Genomic DNA, 7,762 nt, shown 5'->3' on the forward strand with positions numbered 1-7,762 from the left:
AGATCTGGAAACAGACCATGTGCCCATCAGTAGATGAGAGGATATTAAAGCTGTTGTGCATTTACACAATGGACTACAAGGCAACTATAAAAAAGAAGGACCTCTCACCCTTTGTGACAGCCATGGATGAACCTGGAAATTACTATGTTAAGTAAAATAAGCCAGTCAGAGGAAGAGAAATACCATATGATCTCACTAATATGTGAAATCAAATGAACAAAATGAAACCAGAGGCATGGATTCATGGAACAGGCTGACAAATGTCAGAGGGAGAGGGTGGGTAGGACTAGATAAAACAAGGTAAAGGCATTAACTAAAGAATATATATGTACAGCCCATGGACACAGACAATAGTGTGGTGAAGGCCAGGGGAGGTAGGGGCAGGGGCGGGGTGGAGGCAAAGAGGAGGTGGGGGAGGGACATCAGAATAGTGTCAATAATAAAAAATAAAAATTAAAAAAGACAAATAAATACATACTTTTAGCTAAAGTTCAAACTAATCTGATTAAAAACATATTCACACTAAAAAAAAAAAACTTATTTAACTTTATGTACTTTAACAATTTCTAAAATTATGCAACAAGACATATTTTGGAAAAGAGAACACCTGTCCTAACATGAGAAATTCACCAAAATTTTTATTTACTTACGACCTAGATTATATTCACAAATGTTCTTGATGGTTTGAATGGATTTAGGATACCCTAGACATAAAAATCAAGGAAAAAAATCTAAATAATGAGTGATATGAAACTTCAGTTATTGAAATCCTCCAACATGTAGTTATCCCTTGATAAGCCAGGAAGACCCCCAAAACTAGCTTGAAATAACTCACTGGCCATGGCTTCAAGGAGTTTGTGCTTGGGTTAAGAAAGACAAACATAAAAAGTTACACATTAAAGTGTTGAAGGCACTGTGCTGTGACAGAAGTTTAGGCAGTCAGAATACCTAGGGTGGGAGATAGGAAGAGAATGGTCATTTCTACATGGAAAGACAGGCAAAGCTTCATAAGGCACATGGGGTCAGAGCAGTCTAGAATTCTGCACCCAAAGTACATTTATATGTGATATGAAAACAAATAGCAACTAAAGTGGAACTCCATTATTATGTAGATTTCAAATGCCCAGACATGATCAGATCCTCTCCACCCCCAGACCCTATCTCCGAAAGATACATTGTGGTAAGATTGTTAGTAATACACAGAGGGGAAAGGGAAGAACCTGAGGTTTAAATTAGGTTTCACAACAGACTTTTAGGTAAACTTTATCATTCCCATTTTACAGATTAGAAAACTAAGGCTCTATGGAAACATTCATTAGGCAGTCACCACACAGAGAAAAGTAGCAAAGCTAAGATTTGAGCCTGGGTCTGCTGAGTTTTAAAATCATGTGTTTTGCAGTACACCTTCATGTCACCAAAGTAAAGTTAATAAAGGTGATAATTTTCTACCTCTATTTCCAAAATTATTAATTTTTCCACACTACTCTCTTACTACTGTTTAGAATCAACATTGCATCTTTGGGCCTACTCTGTTTCATCCATAGAAGACAGCCAAATGGATTCCAGGATTGTTTAATTCAATTTTGTAGAATTACAAATTGTATATTCATGTTGTATAATTCTATTTTGATTTAATAATTAAGTAAAAGGAAATAGACTAGTATAATTAATGTTTCATTAAGTAATCTGTCATATAAAAATATTTAAAAGAACTAGGGCCCTGACAGGTGTGGCTTAGTTGGTTGGACATTGTCCCAGAAAGTGAAAGGTCACTAATTTGAGTCCCAGTCAGGGCACATGCCTGGGTTGTGGGTTCAATCCCTGGTTGGGGATCATACAAGAGGCAACCAATGTGTCTCTCTCACATTGATGCATCTCTCTCACATTGATGTTTCTCTCCCTCTCTTTCTCCATTCCTTCCCCTCTCTCTAAAAATAAATAGATGTAATCTTTTAAGAAAGAAGATATGGAATGTTTGGCTTCTTTAACCCAAAGAAGAGAAAACTTTCAGGGAGTGGAAGGGGTGGAGAGATATTAAATATAAAATATGTTTAAGATATAAAATTTCTGCAGATATGTTGAAGGTTAATACCACATGGAAAAGGTGTTAAACTCAATCATTTTGACCTCAAGGATTATAATTACAACCAATGAGAAGAATTCCTAGACTTCTACTCCTTCTCAAAAGTAGAACTTGCATGTTACATGACACCAAAATCATTCTCAGAGACTCCAGAGGCCCCATCTCTTGAAAAGACTGGCTCCTGCCTATAACGACCCTGTAGCAAAAATGCTCAGCAACATGCTGGTTAGGTATGTTGAGACCAATATATGGACCACCTTAAGAACCTGGCTGTTTCTCTCCTTCTCTTTCAGATGTTCAGCTCCATAATATTTGCTGTGATTGGATTATTGGGTGCTGGGTACTCATTTGTCATCTCACTGATCGCAATCAGGAATGGTCCTAAATGTCTCATGGACAATAACGAGTGGGGCTACCCCTTCCACGATGGGTAAAGTATACTCTGCAATGCCCACTTATCACCACAAGGGGAGAAATTGCCACAGGTCCTATCATCTTAATTTACAAATCTCAGGCATGATGCTCTTTGAGGCAGAGCTGGAGTTGTGGACTAGAGTGAAGTTGCACAAAATTTCACCTCTAATCGCCCCCTCTAACTGCTGTTCTGACAGAGACCTGGAGCAATAATGAAAGAGGGCACCTCAGCTGGCCTGAGGGTAGATTTTTGGTGTCTCCACTGACATCTAAAATTTATTAGCAGACACATGAGACAATTAATAATATTGATAAACAGAGTATTGGGTTCCATTGCAAATCTGATAATAGAAAACAAGAATGATTACTCACTAACAGAGCTCAATGCCTTTCACTAATATCCCAAGTGGTCAATAACAAAACCATTTTTAAGGTGCAAACTTAGAGCAAATAACATTGGAAATATCATAGATTCTTAATGAGAGTTTATGTTAATAGAACTCATTAAAATAACTCTTCATATTTTCATGGTGCTTTGTAGTTTATAAAAACCTTTCTTTAAAACAAATTTATTATTTAACATCCATAACAACCCCCAAAGGTAATTTACTTCCTGCCAAGACAGGAGTAATAAATTTGACTTGCTCAAAGTCAGTCTGCTAGTTGGGGGCAGAGGCAGGATGTCCGGGCTTAGCCTTTTCATGTTACACATTCTCTGCCTCTAGACTGCACTGGCCAGTCGTCGTCGGCAGCCGTCCGTCTCGAGAGACGATGGTGTAGCTTCTTAAGAGTCTATCTGCACCGCCGAGAATGGCTGTGCAGTCCAACTCGGGAGTGACACGGTATCTGTCTCCTCCCGTGTTGAATCGACATCTTGCTATGACGCTGGAGTGTCCTCTCCAGTGAAGCTGAAGCTACAGAGCCTGGGCAGGGTGATATGGAGGGTCTGCTGTTGCCCATGCAGCAGACCCCCCCTCTCTTCGCAGCTGAAGGATCCAAGGGAAAGACGGAGTCAATACAGCTTGGCTTCAGGTGCGCCGCAGGAGTTGCCGGTGCTGACTACAACGTCAAACCGCCTTAGGGACTCCGGCTCCGGATTTTCTGTCGGGATTTACTCCCTTAGCCTTTCCCCTGAAGAGGTATGCCGCAAGGCAGCGGAGGTTTTTTGGAATCAGAGCCAGTACAGTAGCCAGAAGCCTTATGTGGCTATTTACTTTTCAATTCGTTTCAATGAAATAAAATCTAAAAATCCTCAATCAGATTATTCATCTTTCAAGTAATCAGTCGCCACACATGGCTGGCAGTGACTGTATTAATACCACTGACGTAGGACAGTACTATCATCACAGATAGTCTATCAGATACTGCTGTGCAGACTCTAACCTCCATGAGGGCTGGGACCATTTCTGCTCTGTTCACCATGGCAGCACCGCTGCCCAGCACAGTCACTGACACATCTAGAGGGTCAGGAAGGATGGTTGTTTGGTCCTCCTGCACATGGAAGATGGGTTCATTACTAGAAAATCTACAGAACATCAATTTATTAAGTGGAACCCTTTAAGTAACTCACAGTGAGAGGTTAAAGAACCTCAGGGTGGGCATCTGACTGGGGAAATGGCGGTATTGTTTCTGTTATGATCTGAGGTCCCAATGCGTTCACAGGTTTCACATAAAATATCACCCCACCCTTCTCTATAGTTAAACAGGAATACAAGGCCTTTATTATAGGTAGTGATTTCCAAATGTATTTTATGGTGAAGAGCTCTCTCATCTTACAGAGGACTGCTGGGGCCCCAGTGCCATGGAGTTGGCTTGCCTAAGCATGGCATTCAGACATCAGAAGGCTGAACCATCTCCTGAGGTTCTTCCCCTGAAGGCTCTCTCCCTCCCACCTGGGGGTGTGGCTGTGAGCTACAGATTACTTCTTCTTTCAAGGACCCGTTTCTTATTATTTCTAACACCATCAATGCAGTATAAACAGGTTTTACTATTTATTCTGTTACGTGAATATCATCCTTGATCAACTTAAAATCAGTTAAGAGTAAAGCTGTGTCCAAAACAAAGGAGAGAGAAAGGAAACACAACAGATGGCAAGCCATTCACAACACAGAGCAGCATTCTCATGTATCTGACACGAGGGCCACCATGTCCCCTGGCACACTCACCCCTGCCTCTGATGCAATGGGACTGATGCCAGCTCTCATTAGCTCACTTTAGAGAATAGAAACCTCCTTTTTTTTTTTTTTTTAAGTTTTGCTACAGGTAACTATGCCATTAATGATTTTGTGACTTAATTCGATCTTTTTAGGCACTCACATGAGGACTCAAACAGAATAAACTCTTTATCATGGTATATGTAAATTTTGATTGGCACACTATTATACATGTATTATATATTTTATCAATAAATCATATTTCAAATATGCTATGGAGACGTAATTAGTTAAATAGAGGGATTGGTGTAATAGTGAGGAGCATTGGCTTTAGAGTCGGACAGACCAAAGATCAAACGCAGGAACTTGCATTTCCAGCCTCAACCTCTTAATCTGCGCATGGGCGTATGCTCATTCACTCAGTGACTATTTCCTGAAGGTAACTTCCCGTCCAAGGAGAGCAGCACATCCTGGTGAGGCTGATGAAGGTGATGGGAAGCAGCTGCCCCAGCGCCCAGAACACGGCAGGTCGTAGTCCCTGAGAGTGGCTGTTATTTACTGAAACAGCCTGTGCTGGAACTGGGGACAGAGACAGAGGACATGGTGCTGCCAACATGGCCAGATGATGTGCTGGGAAGCACAGAGCGGGCATCAAAGGCAGCTGAGGGCAGGAGGAGCATCAGGAGTCTGTCCCAGAGCAGAAGCTGGCACCTGCAGTAGCCAGGCAGAGGGGCCAAGCTGAGCATTCGGGCTCCCAGCTCCTTCCTTCGGCTGCAGGAAGTGAGTTGCATGAAATGCCTGGCACTGTATTCCGATGTTGATGGGCTCCTGCAGCTCAGGTGGAAATGCCCTGCACAAGAATGGGTGCTTTAGAACTCAGGCTCAGGAAACTGACTGTAAACTGCCCCAGCTCCCCTTGCTTCACAGAATGTGGAAACAGGATTATCCCCCAGGTCCATGAAATATGAGAGCCCCTCTCACCCCAATCTTGGAGAGTTGGGCAGAGCAGCCATCGCTAGGATCTCTGAGAGGCTCAGAACCTGAGAGTTAGGGAGAGAGAGAAAGTGCCTGGAACGGCCATCTTTGAAGGGTGAGGCGACAGCAGGAGTGGGACCGAGGATTGATTGCTCCAGGTACCAAACTCAATGCTTGCTTCCAAGTGCCCCACCCACCCACCCGCCACCACAACCCAAGAATTTTACTAATGCCTCTGCCAGGAGGTGCTGTCATCCCACCACTGCACACTCTTCAGAAGAGGGAATGAATTCAGCACTACCAATCGCTTCAACTCAGGGTCTTTTCATTACCAAATGTGCCTAGGAAATATTGTCTCTCTATAACTTCTTATCATCATCAAGTTTAAAACTGTGTAGATAGATAGGACTACAAGGAAGAATACAGAACAGAAAGACAAGTGAAAAGAGGTCTCGCACAATAATTCATAAAGGGTATTATCTTCGTGAATTCTCACAGTTGAGAGGTTGTTTTCAGCCTATTTTTTAAGTATATTTTATTGATTATGTTGATACAGTATCACAATGTTTTTCCCCTTTGCTCCCCTCTGCCCAGTACCCCCCTTCCCTCCAGCAATCCCACCCCTCTTAGTTCATTTCCATGGGTTGTGCATATATATTCTTTGGCTTCACCCTTTCCTATATTTTTCATAACTTCCCCCTGTCTATTTTGTACCAACCAATTATGCTTCTTAATCCCTGCACCACCTCCCCATTTTTCCCCTTCCCCCTCCCAGCTGATAACCTTTCATATGATCCCCATACCTATGATTCTGTTCCTATTCTGGTTTGCTTAGTTGGGTTTTGTTTCTATTTTTTAGATTCAGTTGTTGATAGTTGTGAGTTTGTTGTCATTTTAGTGTTCATAGTTTTAATCTTCTTTTTCTTAAGTAAGTCCCTTCGACATTTCATATAATAATGGCTTGGTGATGATGAACTCCTTTAGCTTCACATTGTCTGGGAAGCACTTAATCTGCCCTTCCATTCCAAATGATAGCTTTGCTGGATAGAGTAGTCTTGGTTGTAGGTCCTTGCTTTTCATCGCCTTGAATACTTCTTGCCAGTCCCTTCTTGCCTGCAAAGTTTCTTTTGAGAAATCAGTTGAAAGTTTTATAGGCACCCCTTTGTTGGTAGATCTCTGCTTTTCTCTTGCTGCTTTTAAGATTCTCTCTTTATTTTTACCTTTAGCATTTTAATTATGATGTGTCTTGGTGTGGTCCTTTTTGGGTCTAGCCTGTTTGGGATTCTCTGTGCTTCCCGGACTCCTATGTCTATTTCCTTCGCCAAATTTGAGGAGTTTTCCTTCATTATTTTCTCACATAAGTTTTCTATTTCTTGCTCTTCCTCTACTCCTTCTGGCACCCCTATGGCTCGGATGTTTGCACATTTAAAGTTGTCCCAGAGGTTTCTAAGCCTCTCCTCATTTTTTTTTCAATTCTTGTTTCTTCGTTCTGCACTGGTTGACTGCTTTTTTCTTCATTATGTTCCAATCATTGATTTGAACCCCAGTTTCCTTCCTTTCACTACTGGTTTTGTGTGAATTTTCCTTTGTTTCATTTAGCATAGCTTTCACTTCTTCTCTTATGTGTTTGCCATACTTAAGGATCTGTCAAGTCTGTTACCATCTTTATCACCAGTGCTTTGAACTCTGCATCTGTTAGGTTGGTTATCTCCTCATCTGTTAGGTTGGCTATCTCCTCATAGCTTAGTTCTCCCACTGGAACCTTGATCCATTCCCCGTTTTGTGCCATACTTTTCTGTCTCCTCAACTTGACAGGCTCCTGTGTTTTTTTGCCTCTGTGTCTTAGGTAGAGCTGTCGCACCTGTTATGTTGTAAGGGGTGGAGCCTTAAGTATTCATCAGTACAGGAGATAGCCAATCTAACAGATGAGGAGATAGAGAACCTAACAGAGGCAGAATTCAAAACACTGGTGATAAAGATGCTCACAGGCTTGATAGATATGCTTGAGTATGGCAAAAGCATAAGAGAAGTGAAGGCTATGCTAAGTGAAACGAAGGAAAATCCACACAAAACCAATGGTGAAGGGGAGAAAACCAGGGTTCAAATCAATGATTTGGAATAAGGAAGAAAAAAACCA

Source organism: Furipterus horrens, unplaced genomic scaffold (assembly GCF_987537825.1).
Source record: "Furipterus horrens unplaced genomic scaffold, mFurHor1.1.pri manual_scaffold_1, whole genome shotgun sequence".
In the NCBI taxonomy this organism is placed as follows: domain Eukaryota; kingdom Metazoa; phylum Chordata; class Mammalia; order Chiroptera; family Furipteridae; genus Furipterus; species Furipterus horrens.